Here is a 20,000-nt window from a genome sequence, read left to right as displayed (position 1 = left end):
GTCCTAACCCTCCCGTATCTGATTTTGGACCAAGCACATCAGGGGAGAGCGCGAACCCAGTCCCCCACTACCAGAAATTATGCAGTCGAGATTCCCACATTTGGGGAATTCGCAGGGGTCAGCACAGCCGGAGTGCAACGGCCGAGCCTCGCCCTGGGTGAACCGATTCGATTTCGATTTTTAAGAACTTTATTTTCTTTTCACAAAAAAATACAGGACATCACAAATCAGAAAGCTTTACATTAATATACATACTTAAAACAGTATATATGATCACATCTCATTACATTTTGACACGGTAACAGTTACATAGCAACAATTTTCTTTTTTTCTGGTGCAAATCACATTCTTTACTTAAACATGATAATGTTTTTCACAGTTTCTTGAGATATTGACCTATGCTCTCTATTTCCCGTTGACTAATTACAACTGAGTGTCGCATGAGCAGTTACATAAACTTGTCTGGTATATTTGAACACAAGTGCCGTTCTTCAATTAAAACTAACAGTACATTGTCAGGGACATTCAGTTCTATACAAACAAGAGACAGACAAGAGAATATTTCTACCGTTCATGTGGACTACGTGTTGACTTACTGATCGGAATAATTGAAAAGTTCGGGCTCATAGCCGATGCAGTGCGTGCTAATTAGAACAGCAACGCTGAGCTCTCAGCACCGTACTGAGCCCAGGTGTTTTTCTAAAGCTGTCAGGTGCAGTTCATTTACATGAAGGAAATCTCTTACTGGGTACGATTACAATGCAGTAAGTAGCACAGACTACTTAGGGAGTAGCCCGATGCGTTTAAAAACGACCCGAGCCAGGCAGGAGTCGAACCTGCAATCTCCTGATCCGTAGTCAGACGCGTTATCCATTGCGCCACTGGCCCCGGTGTGACACTGCAGGACTGTAACCCAGTGAGATCAGCACTGCAACTAGTAAACTATTACCCCCGGTCCATTCTTTACCAAAAGTGAGAAACACCTGTTTTCTACATTTTGTCTGTTTTAAAACCATATCTTCTGTCTTTTGCACTGATATTCTGATTCATTTCGATTTCAAAGAAAAAAAAAACATTATCTTCCAAAGCATCATAAAATTGTCCCTTCTTCCAGACTCTACTTCTCTCTTGTAGTAGTACAGCAGACCTTTCCAGGTGAGCAGGTCACAGAGTCCGAAATGAGCTTCCTCCATCAAGCAAAGTACCTGAACATGACTCTGTCTTCATAAAAGTGCCCCTGTAATAAAGAAATTAAATCCGAAATCAAGAGGGCAGTTGCCTACTGAAGTTCAAGAAGTCATCAATTTTAACCTAGCAACACATTAAAGGCTGCATCTATACAAGTACGATTCTAGAAATGCTCACCAGATTACGTTTTAAGAAGGAACTGCGCCTCAGGTTCCGCCGAGATCTTAACTCGGATGGCAGGATTCAGAGTCCGGAGTGCGGACTGATGGCGCACGGAGGGTCCACATACTGTGGATCCCTCAGTGATCTTCCGCGTGTTCAAACAGCCAGCGTGTGACTCCCCTGTCCCCGTGACCTCATTGCTCTGCTCTCGCCTCTGTGCAGCCGAGCCCGACTCATGGTAAAGTGGAAAAAAATATGCCCTCAACGTGAGATTGACTCTGGAGTGAGGATAGACGTTACCTTTTTATCGTTGAACAGGATGTATGTGATGTGGCGACTAGGTTCAATTTTGTATCCTCTTTAAAAGATTAAGGACTGGGGTGAGCGTGATTTACCAACCTTTCAGCTAAGAACCCGACGTGCGCACCGTTTAAGCTGCATAGACTCGGTCGTTTAACTCTTCTCCATTAGCAGGGTTAAGGTTAAAGAAAAAAAACATTGCTGACTTCTTTTTTTTTTGCCAGCTGCTAGCGCTGATTAGCAAGGTTTGTATTTCATGTTTTGCAAGTTGCATCCATTTTAAGAAAAACAAGTCGTGTTAAAGACAGGAAATGAATACTTGCATTTAATTAAGTCTAGCCATAGGCAGTTATCCACTGGGATTCAGACCCAGGGTCTCCTGTTTACTAGACAGGCGCTTTAACCAACTAAGCCACAGCGCCCTGGGAGTGCTGTCCTTTTGCAGCCACTTGGACACACCACTCAGACACATCTGCATTCGGTGTGTGCTCCGCCTGCTCGCTGAGCAAGTTGCCACCTTTACATACAATAGCAACATCGACACCAAGAGAAAGGATGACAAATGGCTTTTATCTGGAACTTTTCATGTCCAAGGAGCTCAATGTGCTTTCTGTGTACAACAGGGCCACTGAACTCCACGCTGGCCACTGAACCACAGCAGTGGCTTGCTGGCTTGACATCTCCCAAGGAAAATGTTGAAATCGCATGTGGAACAGGAAAATGACCCTCGAGTACGAGGGAAAAAAAAGAAAAAGATCATCTGGAGCGCGCCAACCCAGTTGGGACAGCCCAGTTTTGTTGACGAGGTGGCCGAGTGGTTAAGGCGATGGATTGCTAGTCCATTGTGCTTTGCACGCATGGGTTCAAATCCCATCCTTGTTGGTTTCCATGTCTGTTTCCATTCTGTTTTTGATCCCTATTGCTCAATGCACAGTGAAAGCATTGCATACATGTGTCTGACAATGAGAAATGGGCCCCTGAGACAGTCATTTGCCTGTTTCACAAATGATCGTATTTTACTAGAGATTCTGTTTGGGATTCAGATGTGCATTCGGACAGCAATCCCTTTCAAGAAATGATACGTTCTGGATGAGGTCAAAGGTGCATCATTTGGACACTTTGTGGGCTTGAAATACAAAGACAATCATGTTCTATGGTACAAGATAAATACAAAACTTAAGCTTTTATTATAATTAGATTTGTTTATAAAGCATAAGCAAACATTTATTACATTAATATATGTAAAAATAACATTTTAGCATCATACGTTTAGTATATTTAGTCCCTAATGCTGAAAGAAATGATCATAGAACATGACTTCTAACCTTACCTGCTGTGTTTTTGATCCCTATTGCTCAATGCACAGTGAAAGCATTGCATACATGTGTCTGACAATGAGAAATGGGCCCCTGAGACAGTCATTTGCCTGTTTCACAAATGATCGTATTTTACTAGAGATTCTGTTTGGGATTCAGATGTGCATTCGGACAGCAATCCCTTTCAAGAAATGATACGTTCTGGATGAGGTCAAAGGTGCTGGAACACTGTATTTAGGATGTGTTTGCAGTTATTCTGTGTTTCTAGCTTCAACCCAGTTATATATATATATATGCTCACTGATTTTTTGGTACATGCCCAGGGCAATAATCATTATGAGGATTTATTTCCATATGTGCTAGAGGTAGTGTTGTGAAATTCTTCAACACACTGGATCGCAGGTTTAAACCTGCACTCTTACTCCTTAAATACCAACAAATGCAGATATGTGGCAATCATATTGTAGCGGACACTCATTTGCCTGTTTCACAAATGATCATATTTTACTAGAGATTCTGTTTGGGATATGGATGTGCATTCTGACAACAATCTCTTTCAAAAAATGATTTTACCTTATCGCAGCTTTGCCCCTCTTGCCTCTTTGGAAAATATCTCCATCTTGTGGTCGTTGTTGGTAATGTTTAGACAATATCTCCATCTTGTGGTCGTTGTTGGTAATGTCTAGACAATATCTCCATCATGTGGTCGTTGTTGGTAATGTCTTCTTATGCCCTTTTTTATTTCAATTCTTTATTAGTTGATTCTAGAATCTCTACAATAGAGCTGAAAATATCAGTTTTGTAGCAGACAATATGACATTAGTTATAGTCCAATTAAGACTGTATTACCCTGTTTGTAACATAACAAATTAAAATTGATTAAAACTAAGTTTGGAACACCAGGGAACATAAAAAATGATTTTTAGGAAAACCATGAGGTTCTCTGTGTCCGATGCCTGCAAGGGGAGAAAGCTAGAATCCTTTGCTTTTTCAAAATTTGAAAATAAACATCATTTAACAACAGCTTTCATTCCTAGGAGTGAAAAATAACCATTTTTGAAGACATATTAGTTTCTAAAACACTACAATAAAGTTAAAAACATCCGTTTTATATTACTTTTAGTATTTTTAGTGAAATTAGTCATTTATTGCACTATTTTTAATATAATCTCTAATTAAAAGTGAATAGAATTAAGTTTGGAGCAACAAGGAACACAAAAAAAAAAGATTTTAAGGAAAAAAATGATGTCTTCTGTGCCAGGTGCCTGCAAGGGGAGAAAGCTAGAATCCTACCCAGGCTCCTGGAGTTCTGTCCTGGCTAAAGGAGGGTGAATCCATCCCCTTCAAAGCTCCATGAAAAAATGATCATTTAAAATTTGAAAAAAAAAACATCATATAACAACAGTTTTCATTCATAGGAGTGAAAAACAACCATTTTTGAAGACATATTAGTTTCTAAAACACTACAATAAAGTTGAAAACATCCGTTTTATATTACATTAATTTTTGTGAAATTAGTCATTTATTGCACTATTTTTAATAAAATCTCTAATTAAAAGTGATTAAAATTAAGTTTGGAACAACAAGGAACACACAAAAAAAAAGATTTTAAGGAAAAAAATATTGTCTTCTGTGCCAGGTGCCTGCAAGGGGAGAAAGCTAGAATCCTACCCAGGCTCCTGGAGCTCTGTCCTGGCTAAAGGAGGGTGAATCCATCCCATTCAAAGCTCCATGAAAAAATGATATTTTTAAATTTGAAAAAAAAAAAAAACATTATAGAACAACATCTCTTGGTCCACAGAGTGCAAAAATCCAACTTTGAAGAAAATCCATTGACTGATCCCCGAATCCTGAAGTTTCTTCGCATGATATCGGGCTTGCAACCACTTTCTGGAAAATTTTCAGCTCCATTGTAGAGATACTAGAATCAACTAATAGAGAATTAAAATAAAAAAGGGCATAAGAAGACATTACCAACAACGACCACAAGATGGAGATGTTGTCTAGACATTACCAACAACGACCACAAGATGGAGATATTGTCTAGACATTACCAACAACGACCACAAGATGGAGATATTTTCCAAAGAGGCAAGAAGGGCAAAGCTGCGATAAGGTAAAATCATTTTTTGAAAGAGATTGTTGTCAGAATGCACATCCGTATCCCAAACAGAATCTCTAGTAAAATATGATCATTTGTGAAACAGGCAAATGAGTGTCCGCTACAATATGATTGCTACATATCTGCATTTGTTGGTATTTAAGGAGTAAGAGTGCAGGGGGTTTAAACCTGCGATCCAGTGTGTTGAAGAATTTCACAACACTACCTCTAGCACATATGGAAATAAATCCTCATAATGATTATTGCCCTGGGCATGTACCAAAAAATCAGTGAGCATATACATATATCGCTGTGTTGAAGCTAGAGACACAGAATAAGTGCAAACACATCCTAAATACAGTGTTCCTGCACCTTGACCTCATCCAGAATGTATCGTTTTTTGAAAGCGATTGCTGTCAGAATGCACAACTGAATCCCAAACAGAATCTCTAGTCAAATATGATCATTTGTGAAACAGGCAAATGAGTCTCTCAGGTGCCCATTGCTCATTTTCAGACACATTTATGCAATACTTTCACCATGCGTTGAGCAATAGGGATTAAAGATACCAGAGGTAAGGTTTAAAAGTGATTCTGAGGTGCAACACATCAGCGAAACAGCTAGGCATCTGAAATGCGGGGTTTGAGAGCCCTTCAGGGAACACCGTACCCTAAAGGTACCAGAAGTCCACTAGTATAAGCATTAAGTCACTGTCAGCCCTGTTGCAATGTAATTGCTACATATCTTCATTTCTTTGGTTTTTAAGGAGTAAGAGTGCAGGGGGTCTAAATCTGCGATCCAGTGTGTTGAAGTATTTCACAACACTACCTGTAGCCCGTCTGGAAATAAATCCTCATTCTGATTATTGACCTGGGCATGTACCAATAAATCACTGAGTATATATATATATCACTGTGTTGAAGCTAGAGACCTGTATGTAATAATATGATGCTAAAATGTTATTTTCACATGTAAGAAAACCGGCTCAGGGACGCCAAATATGTAATGTTGCCATAGCAAAATTAAATGTAGGGGGTCTCTGAAGGCACCAGTTCTGTAGGGTTTGGGCATTTACTGAGACAATTATTAATTGTAGCAGTAAATCACAAAGTTGATTCTTTTGATAGCTTTAGAATCCAACCATGTGACATAACTCAAACAACGCGCACACACAGGTACTAATACACGAGGATACATTTATTAATACATAAAATATGCATGTAAACCTAACAGATCTTATCAAGAGGGTTATCAGAATACAAAAGATATATATTCAGTCAGTTACGAAGTGTTACACATATCAAGAGGACATACGTTCAGTATATCATTCATTAAGACCGTTTCGTTAATGAACTTGGTTATAACTTCTACATTAGATACTCAAACAAGTACATAACTCTTAGGAATTAAATTGATATCAACTGGTTGGGATAACAATTGAATTCTCGAGCTGTAATGCATTGAAGTTGAATACTCATCCAATCTTTGGGGATTCAGATCTTCCTGCGGGCACAAAGAAACAGTTGCAGGCTGTTGCTGTCCAATCCGCGCTCTCTGGCTCCGTGCCAGGCTGTGCTGTGCGGCTTGCGACGCTGCACTGCTGATGCTCACTGTTGGCTTTAACTAGCAAAGTTTGTGCACAGGAGAAAAGATGACTGTGGGTCCCAGCAAGTCAGGAAGAGGACCGGTTCGTTTCTGATGAAGAGCTAGTTCTGAATAGTGATTCAGCTGTCCACAGTTCCGACCTGTTCACGAGGCCTGCTGCTGGTGCTAACCTCGGGTGGATCCTCTGGTTATTCTCTGGCAACCTCCGCTCTAGACTCTTAGAACAAAGGAAAGTTCTGGCACTCTTACACACTGGCCGTTCCGTGGTTGTCCGGGCTGAGTCTCAGGATGGTCAGGAGGCGCGCTGCGAGAATGTCCTGCCCTTGGGAGCCTTCTGCTCCTGGGCCGTCCTGCCCTGGAATTCTCCTTTGAATTCCCTTTAGAATTGTCCACAGAATCCTCTGAATCCTCCCTTCTGAATCTTACTGAATCTCACAGGCTCTCTGTGTTGCCTGTTTTTACCTGGAGGAACTTCAGCTCATTGATTGGCTGAAAGTTCCATGGGCATCAGAGTCCCACGTGGGTTACTCGGCCCTACCAGTCCCTGATTGATTGATCAAGGTGAGATATGAGTCACTTAGTCCTGACACTTAGTAATGCAGTCCAGATGTCCAACTGGCACTCCCTAGACAGATAGGCGCCAATGGATGACCATTGATCATGAAAGCCAGGCTTAGCTAAGTGCATCCCCCTTTGGGAGCTGTCCTAGGACCTTAAATCACCCTGCAGAACAGTTTCTCTGTGGCTGCACCACAGAGATGAACAGAGAAATGGGGCCTCATTTGGGAAGGCTCAGAACACTTAATTCTGCCTTATTAATAAGCCTCGCCGCTACATATCCCCCCTTTTTGAAGGTCATGAGGTCCTGAGGCGTTGTTGCCTTCAAAACAAAACAGAGTTAAGTGATGTCCCTTGCCATTAGAACATTAATCTTAAATGTCCACATTACTCCTCGAGAATTCATACCGGAACCAGCATTGGATACAAACAGGATGAATAACATCTGGAGTATGTATAAACACGGTAGGAGACATTATCTAAGTCTAGGAATTACACATCAGGAAGTTCACTGTCAATATCTGATACCTCTGTAGTACATATTTGGGGAGAAATCACTTCCTTTCTTTTGACATGCTACCTTTGACTCATTCATGCTACCCAGATTACATTTTGATGCAAGAGTACAGCATTCAGAGTACACTGTCAGTCATGATCCAGCTTCCCAGCAGCAGTGTTACAATAACAACAGTTCCTGTTCCCAGCCCCGCGATAAACCACAACACCTGTGTTGGGTATCTGCTTGGGTGGTTTGGAGGTTTGTTCCATTAAAGCAAACTAACTACCTGTACCTCTTCAGGGCTTACTGTTTCTTGGATTTCTATCCAATTCAATAGTGTGGCACCTGAAGGCATCCATGACCTCAAGTTTGGTCTTATGTTGTCTGGTTCCAGACCGTACAGTGTTAAGTTACCATGCTGTACTATGGCCTCCTCGGGAACTTGCAGGAAAACTGTTTGATTAGGTAGCTGCATTGTGGTAGCTGTATCATGCCTGTCACAAGTCATAGTGTCAGTTAAATGTGGTGTGCTGACCAGCCATTTACTTCCTACCTGCTCTTCATGGGGTTCATTAACCTCCCTCTGCTCGTTAGTAGCTTTACACCCTTCATTGGTGAATCGTTTAGACACAGCCAATGGATAGCTTTGGTAGCCATACCCATCTCAAGATTTGGAACCAAATTCAATCTTGGATTGCCTTCTGGGTGAGCTATGAGCGATGGGGTTAATGTCACATACTCCTCTACTGAGAAGAGTGGAATCAAGTGGGTTGGGAATCGTGCCGTGGTTAGACTAGCTACAGTGGCACTAAGCTCCCTTAATAGGTCTTGTGTCAACATTCTGGCCTGTTGCACACAAGCATAAACCCACTGTATAACACCAACAATCATGTCCACTGGTTGGGGAATAAGGTTTAACCCTGTTGCATAGGAAATTGCCTGTAGGGTTTTCCCTAAGCTTTCCAACTTTTGCTGCTGTCGATACAGTCTGTCACTACCCTCCGGCATCTCTGACCCCTGCCTTCTTGGGGCAGTCAGGGTGAGAGTGCCAGTAGCACACAAATCTACCAGAAAAAAGCAAACGTGCAACAGTGGCGGCAGCAATCAGTCCTCCCAAAAGTCTTTTCGGGTGGCTGATCCCAGTCATCTCCTTCTGAGTGACTGTCGCCTTTCTAAGCTGGCGCAGCGTGTACATGGTGTCTTTCTCAGTATGCCCTGTGGCATCTTGGGCACCAACATCCTGGAAATATGGGGAGATCTGACGCAGCTGCTGATGCTGCTCCTCCTTTTCCAGGGCATCTGCTTTTTCGATTTGTTCATGCCTGTGCTCTAGGAACCCTGCAGGGGGTGGTGCAGCGGTAGAGCATGCCTGACCCTCGGCTGAGTGGTCATCTGGAGCACCTGAGTGATCTGGGATTGTTACCCCATTCTCACTGTTCAGGTCCACCCTGCACACTTCCTGATTGAGGAATCCCTCTATCGGCATGTTTACAATCGTTCGCTGGGCGTGGGTGTAGGACACCTGCTCGCTCCCCCCTTCCCTTGCTAGGGGTTCAGGGAGCTGCCCCAGCACTGGGATAGCTAGTTCACTGTCTTTGAACTTACTATCACTCACCAGGCCCATGTCAGTGCAGGCGGGGATTCTGACACCCCTCTTTGCGATGTCCTGCACTGGCAGGCGGGTGACTTGACCATCCAGCTCCAGTCTGGCTGAACCACTGTTGGTCAGACTCAGACTGACAGACTGAGCTGGTGGCTGTAAGAAAACCGGCTCGGCTTTCATTCCCTGTCCCTTCTGGGGGACTGGGTGTGTTGGCAACCCTGCCGTTGAGGCAGGAACAATCAGGTCAGTCTCACTCACTACCTGGTAGTTGTGAGAAATAATGTTACCTGACTGCAGGTTCCCTGGGTCACAGCAGAGGGAATCGGCATCTGGGATCAGGTGTGTCCACAGCGCAGTAGTCTCAGCGTCCAGCTGGACCTCCTGTCTAACCTGTGAATGTTGCACCAGGGGCACCTGGCGGTGGCCCTGTGACAGCTGCTCAAGCAGATCCTTACTAATAGAGGACCTCTCAGGGCTAAGGGTGAGGGCTACATCACCAACCTGCTCTCCTGCCATCTGGATCCCTTCCACCACTGCAGGGTGGTGTTCCTGACCCCTCTTGGGTGCCAGGGTGCACAGGGAAAGCTCCTTTTCATCGCCAGGTGGGGAGATCTGCTCCTCTTTAGGGATGTAAAAGGTGTGTGCTTTACCTGGTGGATCAGGCGGCTGCTTGGAGCACCGCTCCTGTGGCATGGAGGCTGTTGGGACCTTGGCCGGGACACGACTTCCCTGTATATCCGGGGAACAAGGAAATATTTTTATTTCTTGTCCAGAGGGAACAGAAGGAATCTCCACATAGGCTTCTGTGTTTGGTGGGCACTGTGTGAGCACAGTCTGCCTCTTGGCCCCCCTTTCCTTCTGTACAGAAGGCTTAGGAGCCTTGACCTGTTTCCACACTTTGCCTTTCTGGTGATCCACCAAAGGTTCCTCTCTGAGTCGCATGCCCTTTTCTTTTTCAACCCGTTTGAGCTTGCCGTGTGACATCAAACACCTTTCAACCTCAGTGTCAATCAGTGTCTCACAGTGTAAGACATCTCCCATGGCAGCCTTGAGGTAAAAGCTTCTTGCTTTTCCTCTGTGTTTTACTGCCTGCTCTGTGACTTCAGGGGTGGAGTCAGCACTCACTTGGGAGTGGCTGAATTCATCCAGGCAGGAACCCTTCTGCTCAATCAGATAGACTGAGGGAGGGAGAGGGGGCGGGTCTCCGCCTCCTCCAGTGGAGAGTATCAGCTCATTCACGCTTCCGGCAGCCTTGGGGAGCGGTTGTCCCTGTCCTAATAAAGCTTGTTCAAGCCTGGCCAGGCGGGTGGCTACTGAATCCTTTTGTTCAGCTTTATCTAGCCCTTTCCCTCCCCCGGTGTTCTCATGGCACTTAGGACGCTGGGTGTGGTCCTGTGTGCATGCTTTGGAACGGGGCTTAGCCAGCTCAGGAGCCTGTGCTCCTTCGAGCAGGGGGGAATTAACCCTGCTGGCTCTGACGGCAAACACAGTCACTTTAACAGCTTTTTGCTCAGAGCGACTTTGGACATCATACTCCCAGGCTTTCTGCACGAATCTCTTAATATCAGTCATTTTCATGGTCTGTGCATCTGTATGCATTAAGATCATCTTTCTGACTGACGGGTGGAGATTCGCAATGAATAAACCCTTGAAATGTGTGTTCTCTTCGCAACCCTCATCATTTCGCCCTGCAAAATAAGTTCGTCTAAGTCTCTCGTAATATTCGCGAGGGGACTCTGCTCTCTTGTGCTTAATGTTAAGAGCGGCGGCTATCGCAGCAGTCGGGTCAATAAACGCACTGTATTCTTCGATAAGTGCTTGACAAAGCTGCTCAAAATCATTACAGACTTCTTTCATCTGCCTAGCCATCCACTCATGTACAGCTCTGCTGGTAGTTTTCCTGACCAGAAACACTTTCTCCTGTTCTGTGGCGTTTGGCAGATACTGCAGGGTATACCTGAGGTCCTGAATATAACTCTCGATATTATTCTTTGACACTGCGGGGTCAAATCTCTCTATGTCCTTCGCTAGCTCTCTCAGAGAATGGAGATTTATCCTTCTAGCTTCTCCGCTGACGGAGATATGGAAGAGATCGTGGTCAGACCTGTCGCTGCTAGAGAGAGTGCTTAATAGCGACTCGAATTCAGACCTTTTAGCAACCATCGTTAAACTTAAAGAGTATTACGTTTAAGTACGAAATCACAGTTTTACCACAGAAAACCACAAGATCAAGTATGCAATCAACCCGGTAGATCGCAAAAGATCACAAAACAATCAAGCACTGCTTAAAGAGCAAGGGGAACTTTTTTTTTCTTTCGGCTTTCAGCACACCGTATTGTTGTGTATGAAACCCGCGGCGTTTTATATTGAATTATTCCGCTTGGTTGACTCATTTCAGTCTTGCCACGCCCACCCAGGGACGCCAAATAATGTAAGAAAACCGGCTCAGGGACGCCAAATATGTAATGTTGCCATAGCAAAATTAAATGTAGTGGCTCTCTGAAGGCACCAGTTCTGTAGGGTTTGGGCATTTACTGAGACAATTATTAATTGTAGCAGTAAATCACAAAGTTGATTCTTTTGATGGCTTTAGAATCAAACCATGCGACATAACTCAAACAACGCGCACACACAGGTACTAATACACGAGGATACATTTATTAATACATAAAATATGCATGTAAACCTAACAGATCTTATCAAGAGGGTTATCAGAATACAAAAGATATATATTCAGTCAGTTACGAAGTGTTACACATATCAAGAGGACATACGTTCAGTATATCATTCATTAAGACCGTTTCGTTAATGAACTTGGTTATAACTTCTACATTAGATACTCAAACAAGTACATAACTCTTAGGAATTAAATTGATATCAACTGGTTGGGATAACAATTGAATTCTCGAGCTGTAATGCATTGAAGTTGAATACTCATCCAATCTTTGGGGATTCAGATCTTCCTGCGGGTACAAAGAAACAGTTGCAGGCTGTTGCTGTCCAATCCGCGCTCTCTGGCTCCGTGCCAGGCTGTGCTGTGCGGCTTGCGACGCTGCGCTGCTGATGCTCACTGACCGGCTAGTTAGTGTTGGCTTTAACTAGCAAAGTTTGTGCACAGGAGAAAAGATGACTGTGGGTCCGAGCAAGTCAGGAAGAGGACCGGTTCGTTTCTGATGAAGAGCTAGTTCTGAATAGTGATTCAGCTGTCCACAGTTCCGACCTGTTCACGAGGCCTGCTGCTGGTGCTAACCTCGGGTGGATCCTCTGGTTATTCTCTGGCAACCTCCGCTCTAGACTCTTAGAACAAAGGAAAGTTCTGGCACTTGGACACACTGGCCGTTCCGTGGTTGTCCGGGCTGAGTCTCAGGATGGTCAGGAGGCGCGCTGCGAGAATGTCCTGCCCTTGGGAGCCTTCTGCTCCTGGGCCGTCCTGCCCTGGAATTCTCCTTTGAATTCCCTTTAGAATTGTCCACAGAATCCTCTGAATCCTCCCTTCTGAATCTTACTGAATCTCACAGGCTCTCTGTGTTGCCTGTTTTTACCTGGAGGAACTTCAGCTCATTGATTGGCTGAAAGTTCCATGGGCATCAGAGTCCCACGTGGGTTACTCGGCCCTACAAGTCCCTGATTGATTGATCAAGGTGAGATATGAGTCACTTAGTCCTGACACTTAGTAATGCAGTCCAGATGTCCAACTGGCACTCCCTAGACAGATAGGCGCCAATGGATGACCATTGATCATGATAGAAAGGCTTAGCTAAGTGCATCCCCCTTTGGGAGCTGTCCTAGGACCTTAAATCACCCTGCATGAATAGTCTCTCTGTGGCTGCACCACAGAGATGAACAGAGAAATGGGGCCTCATTTGGAAAGGCTCAGAACACTTAATTCTGCCTTATTAATAAGCCTCGCCGCTACACACATATATTAATGTAATAAATGATTGCTTATGCTTTATAAATAAATCTAATTAAAATAAAAGCTTAAGTTTTGTATTTATCTTGTACCATAGAACATGATTTTCTTTGTATTTCAAGCCCACAAAGTGTCCAAATGTTCTATGATCATTTCTTTCATCATTAGGGACTAAATATACCAAACGTATGATGCTAAAATCCTGAAAAAAGGATAGGCTCCATTTCGTCAGTAGATTGGAGTCCAAAACTGATTTGGGTCAATATACATTACCTTTGAAGATAAGGTACAGTCTACTGTAGGGAACCATCAACTTAGAAAGCATTGGCCTTCCCTGGGGGTCAGGTAGGTGCAAAAGATAAACCTTTATCCTATCTTTATCTTAAGATAAGTGGCCAAGCAGTATTTTTCCAAGTTTCACCAAGCTCATCATGTTGCCATAGTAGACAAAGTTCTATAAAATGTTAAATAACTTTAGAAAAAAGCATCTTGGTCTTTCAGTACTGTACAAGGTGAATTAAACTGTCCCTGGTAATAAAAAGTAATTAGAAGCATCCCAGAAACTTTATCTCTAGAAACATTAGCTGTTTTATATCATGTAATTTAGTGTGATGTTGTCAGAATTCAAGGACATTATCACACACAGAAATTGGTTCAGTTAAATCTAAAAAACACAGCTAAACATGGGTTTAAATGTAAAATAGAAGTCTTACCTCTTGTCAAAAGATTTAATTCAAGAAGCGATGTAATAAATGATTGCTTATGCTTTATAAACAAATCTAATTAAAATAAAAGCTTAAGTTTTGTATTTATCTTGTACCATATAACATGGTTTTCTTTGTATTTCAATCCCACAAAGTGTCCAAATGACGCACTACATGATATAAGGAAGATTATCACATGCATATCGGTATTATCTTTCTTACGAAAATGCATTCCTTTCATTACCTTTTACTTTTTAAAATGAACTCAAATTGTGTATAATGTAATAATTTAAGTAGAATAGATTCTAACAATATAATGATCCAGTGTGTTGCACTACTTCACTGCTTCACTGCTCTATGCCGTCTGGAAATAAATCCTCAGACTGCTCACTGCCCTGGGCTTGTACCAATAAATTACAGGAGCACGTCTATATATCACTGCGTTGAAGCAGAAGACACACAATCACTGCAAACACATCCTAAATACAGTGTTCCAACACCTTTGACCTCATCCAGAACGTATCATTTATTGAAAGGGATTGCTGTCAGAATGCACATCTGAATCCCAAACAGAATCTCTAGTAAAATACGATCATTTGTGAAACAGGCAAATGACTGTCTCAGGGGCCCATTCCTCATTGTCAGACATATGTATGCAATGCTTTCACCGTGCATTGAGCAATAGGGATTAAAAACACCGCAGGTAAGGTTAGATGTCATGTTCTATGATCATTTCTTTCAGCATTAGGAACTAAATATACTAAACGTATGATACTAAAATGTTTTTTCACATATATTAATGTAATAAATGATTGCTTATGCTTTATAAATAAATCTAATTAAAATAAAAGCTTAAGTTTTGTATTTATCTTGTACCATAGAACAAGATTTTCTTTGTATTTCAAGCCCACAAAGTGTCCTTTGATCTCTATTCTGTGGTAAACCCCGTTCTTCAGGTGATTCATCATGTCCTCCCTCGTCTGTTGAGAGGCCATCCCGATCTCTTCTGCCGTGGCATGCTTCATACACGCTCTCTTGAAGTGAGCAGGAAGCTGATCAAAAGTATTCAGGCACATCTTGCACACCAGGGGAATCCTCGCGGGTTTCCTTTGAAAATAAATAATACCATCTGTGTATAGAAACAAGCTAAGACTGATTTCTTAAATTATCCTTAAAATTCTCTCTCATAGTTTGAGCATAATGATTTTATTGCATTTATATAAGAATTGCTCATTGCTCCAAAATAAATAATGGTTTCATAAAAAAGTGAACACTTACTTGGTCTCAGTCACAGACTTTCCAATAGAAGCCATTGTGGAGTTCAGCAACTGCAGGTCCTAGAAGTGGGGAAGGAATTTTAAAAGAGAAATTGAATTACAATACAGAAGGAATGGCTGAGGGTTCACTGAAATATATAAATATACAAATTCCAAAGACTGAGTCCATATAGAAACAACTACTTTTCATTTTCAGTATAAGAAAAAAAAACATTATCTTCCAAAGCATCATAAAATTGTCCCTTCTTCCAGACTCTACTTCTCTCTTGTAGTAGTACAGCAGACCTTTCCAGGTGAGCAGATCACAGAGTCCGAAATAAGCTTCCTCCATCAAACAAAGTACCTGAACATGACTCTGTCTTCATAAAAGCGCCCCTGTAATAAAGAGATTAAATCCAAAATCAAGAGGGCAGTTGCCTACTGAAATACAAGAAGTCATCAATTTTAACCTAGCAACACATTAAAGGCTGCATCTATACAAGTGCGATTCTAGAAATGCTCACCAGATTACGTTTTAAGAAGGAACTGCGCCTCAGGTTCCGCTGAGATCTTAACTCGGATGGCAGGATTCAGAGTCCGGAGTGCGGACTGATGGCAAACGGAGGGTCCACATACTGTGGATCCCTCAGTGATCTTCCGCGTATTCAAACCGCCAGCGTGTGACTCCCCTGTCCCTGTGACCTCATTGGTCTGCTCTCTCCTCTGTGCAGCCGAGCCCGACTCACGGTAAAGTGAAAAAAAAGATGCCCTCAACGTGAGATTTACTCTGGAGCGAGGATAGATGTTACCTTTTTATCATTGAACAGGATGTATGTGATGTGGCGACTAGGTTCAATTTTGTATCCTCTTTAAAAGATTAAGGACTGGGGTGAGTGTGATTTACCACCCTTTCAGCTAAGAACCCGACTTGCGCATCATTTAAGCTGCATAGACTCGGTCGTTTAACTCTTCTCCATTAGCAGGGTTAAGGTTAAAGAAAAAAACATTGCTGACTTCTTTTTTTTTTGCCAGCCGCTAGCGCTGATTAGCAAGGCTTGTATTTCATGTTTTGCAAGTTGCATCCATTTTAAGAAAAACAAGTCGCGTTAAAGACAGGAAATGAATACTTGCATTTAATTAAGTCTAGCCGTAGGCGGTTGTCTGTAAGGACCAGTTCTGTTTGAGAAGACACAACAAAGAAGGCACCGCTGGGATTCGAACCCAGGATCTTCTGTTTACTAGGCAGGCGCTTTAACCAACTAAGCCACGGCACCCCAGGAGTGCTGTCCTTTTGCAGCCACTTGGACACACCACTCAGACACATCTGCATTCGGTGTGTGCTCCGCCTGCTTGCTGAGCAAGTTGCCACCTTTACATACAATAGCAACATCGACACCAAGAGAAAGGATGACAAATGGCTCTTATCTGGAACTTTTCATGTCCAAGGAGCTCAATGTGCTTTCTGTGTACAACAGGGCCACTGAACTCCACACTGGCCACTGAACCACAGCAGTGGCTTGCTGGCTTGACATCTCCCAAGGAAAATGTTGAAATCACATGTGGAACAGGAAAATGACCCTCGAGTACGAGGGAAAAAAAAGAAAAAGATCATCTGGAGCGCGCCAACCCATGTCCGGACAGCCCAGTTTCGTCGACAAGGTGGCTGAGTGGTTAAGGTGATGGACTGCTAATTCATTGTGCTCTGCAGTCATGGGTTCAAATCTCATTCTCGTCGCTTTCCATGTCCGACACATGTGCCTGTTTGACGTCGGCCCTCCTGTTGCTTGCTCCGGTGCTAGAGCCGTACATTGTCTAGCGGTGGCTGAACATGGTATAGTAGGCCAACGTCGGTATCGAGAAGTGACAGTAACAGTACTTACTGCGCCCCATAAGAAATCGTTTGTCCCTGTTCAAAAGAGATTGTGCGATGTCCTGCGGCGTTCGTAAAGCAAACCTTTGACAGTTTGAAAAGAGGAATTTATTCTGCTTCCTGTGCGTGCAGTAGTTACAAAGTTGAACGTCTTTACACGATCTGCTGCAGTTTTCAGTGGGCGGGCTTTGTCAGATGGCTTGAAAAAACGCACTGTGTTTCGGCTGAACTCCACACTCATGAGCAGTGTCCTGCATGTTTTCTGTGTATAGCTGTCTTTTAACGCATACAGAATTCATTTGAAATCATTGATTTCTCCAATTAACAAGGGTCCCTTTTTGAACCTGCGAGAAGCATTCTTTCAATGTAACAGATTTACTCCGGGGAAAGCCAGCATGACATTGAGAGTAGCTCAAGCTTTCAGCACCCATATCGGACTGCGTGTATGCAGACACCACTCAGAATCCCCTGTAAGATTCTCCCTCAATTCCGTTTTTCAGTGCTTTAGCTCTTTCAAAAGGCTTCGCTTTGCTAGTCACAATCCAAGGCTCATGATGGCATTTGAAAACTTTCACCACTGCGTTGGCCGGGAATCGAACCCGGGTCAACTGCTTGGAAGGCAGCTATGCTCACCACTATACCACCAACGCATGCCCACAGGAAGTCTGCAGGACACCACCAGAGAATGCTTTTTTTAAAATTTTTTTTATTAAACATAGAATTTACAAATACAAATACAACAAGAGGATCAGAGTCATGTACAAGAGAAAAAAAATGCAGCAGAAAAAAGCATTTAACTACCAGAGGTAATTAAGTAATTATGTGATCAAATTGTATATTTTACACGTATCATATCTTGCTTTAATATTTCTCAATTATTTATAAACTTTAGTTTCAACATGCATGCGTTTCCTGTAAAAAATAAAACTCAGCACACAGTTTTTCTTTTAACAACATTTCGAGTACCTCTGGCATTCATGAAAAAGACATACACAAAAGCAAATAACTAACTCTAAGACTGTCTAAACTATTGAGTTTTTCAAAGAACCAGAACTATAACAGTCCTTAACACTTAACTACACCATTCCAAACTAACACTAAAGAAACACTAGTATATACTGGTATAACAAATAAAACCAAACATAATCATTAACTGAGCAGTCACTGGGAGCAAATCTCCTTCCCGTCCACAAAGGCCCTCGCTCCCACAAAGTAGGCTCTCCTCCCCTCTCTTCTGGCAGCTTCAACCTGGGGCCACAGCTGGTTCCTGGTACTCCTGTCCGCAGCAGACAGGTCCTCTGCAAACCTCAGTTTGTTCCCATTCAAATACTCATTCCCCCTCGCCGCTCGCCACAGCATGTCCCTCGCCGTCCTCTTGGTGAACTGTATTATAATCGATCTGGGGAGCACTTGCCCAGACATGTTCGCTCTCCCGAGCTTGTGAACAAAGTCAATGGCCGATATTACGTCCTCCTGGTCCGGCAGGGTCCTTTTACAGATACCCTTCACTGTTGCAACAAGGTCCTTATCACGTTCCTCTTTAACTCCAAATAATTTTAAATTCCATCATCGACGGTATCTATCTACATCGTTCACTTTCAATTCAAGTTCTTTAATATGCTTTTCTTGTTTGGTATTTACTTGTTTAAGAACTTTTACTTCACTCTTTAAGTCTTCAACCTCTTTAAACACACAGTCCATGGACTTTTTAAGACTTTCGATTGCGACTGTATTAGATCAAGTCATTTCCTTCAGCTCACCCATGCTCTGTGCCATCATGTTGAAGATGTTGGTCTGGAGCTCCTCCAGCGTCAGGTCGCCCCTTCCTCTCTTGGCTGCCGGGGTTTTCACAGGTGTGCTGGGCAGGGACTCCGGCTCTTCCTCTGGCAGCTGAGTCTCACTTGGGCTGCGAGCGCTCGCGTACGAGCGCATCTCCAGCACTCTTTCCACGTCCCCTCCAGCTGGTTCACTTTTCCCTTTAGTTGCCATCAATTTTCTTGTAGTGCTATACATATACGATTGAGGTATCTTAGATTTCTCCTTCGAAGACCCAGCACTCTCTTTTCTTTTCCCAGTGTTACTCATATCGAAATTCTTAAACCTAAAAAAAATCATTTTTTTTTCTTTCAGTTATAACTGAAGTTTAAACAACTACTGTTAAGTCCTTATTTTTCAGTAGTCAAAAAAAGCAAAAATTAACATTCAGGTCATGAAAAACTCAAAAAAAACTCCTCAACCACTAAACTTTACCTCCCACCTGAGCGCCATCTTGAAAGCCCCTACCACCAGAGAATGCTCACGATTTCGGAAGCTGTCTCCGGGACGTTCTGATTCCGCACATCCTGAATAAATCATGATATAGTTAGTTGCTGTAGCTAGACGTTCAAATTAGTTTCATGGCCAGATGGACTGTTTCCTCCAGCGGTATAGTATTGCAGTGAGACAGCACGATGCCTGCAAGACTATGTCACGCTAAACGCCACAGATTTCCGAGGGATAGGGTTAGGGTTAGGCTCTTATTATGGCGATTGTGGCCGTCTGCTCTGCGAGTCCTCGGTCTCCGGCCGTCTGATTGGTGCTCTTTTCTTTGGGGGGCGGAAAGTATCCGGCCGCAGGGGATCTTGGGACCTCGCTTTGCATAGCGGCTTCCCAGAGTGCGTCGTTTCCTGCACACTGTGGCCGGGTGTTTTCTGAGTTATTGCACGGATTGGGCACGCCCGCAAGCCGAGAGCCGCAGGCGATGAGCCCGGAGCTGAACGGGCCCCACTGGCTCGTTTGTAAGGCCAGGTGCATTGCCAACCACGACCGGCAGGGCAGAGGCCTTGAAGGAGGCCTGGGCTCCTGCAGCTGTGCAGCCACGCACTCTGGTTTTTCTTCATCTCGTACAAATCTTTTGCCTTTTACTAAAGATTTCCGTGGAGAGGA

General features: G+C 43.2%; 3 non-coding genes and 1 pseudogene across 3 annotated transcripts in view; 1 reads left to right on the top strand and 3 right to left on the bottom strand.

The window, feature by feature from the left end:
- Nucleotides 1-39: 39 nt before the first annotated feature.
- Nucleotides 40-180, bottom strand: LOC148634008 (U1 spliceosomal RNA; annotated as a pseudogene).
- Nucleotides 181-815: 635 nt separating this feature from the next.
- Nucleotides 816-888, bottom strand: trnar-acg (transfer RNA arginine (anticodon ACG)). The gene has a single exon. It is a non-coding gene; the product is annotated as a tRNA-Arg (tRNA).
- A 16,765-nt stretch (nt 889-17,653) lies between these two features.
- trnag-ucc (transfer RNA glycine (anticodon UCC)) lies at nt 17,654-17,725 on the bottom strand. The gene has a single exon. It is a non-coding gene; the product is annotated as a tRNA-Gly (tRNA).
- A 2,209-nt stretch (nt 17,726-19,934) lies between these two features.
- LOC148634005 (U5 spliceosomal RNA) overlaps nt 19,935-20,000 on the top strand; it is a 117-nt gene continuing 51 nt past the window's right edge. The window contains exon 1 of the small nuclear RNA XR_015933669.1: nt 19,935-20,000. This exon is cut by the window's right edge and continues 51 nt beyond it. This is a non-coding gene — a small nuclear RNA (U5 spliceosomal RNA).

Source organism: Lepisosteus platostomus, unplaced genomic scaffold, assembly GCF_059453375.1.
Source record: "Lepisosteus platostomus isolate fLepPlt1 unplaced genomic scaffold, fLepPlt1.hap1 Scaffold_40_H1, whole genome shotgun sequence".
Lineage (NCBI taxonomy): Eukaryota > Metazoa > Chordata > Actinopteri > Semionotiformes > Lepisosteidae > Lepisosteus > Lepisosteus platostomus.
Note: the sequence above shows the minus strand (reverse complement) of the source record. Positions and strands in the feature narration are given on the sequence as shown.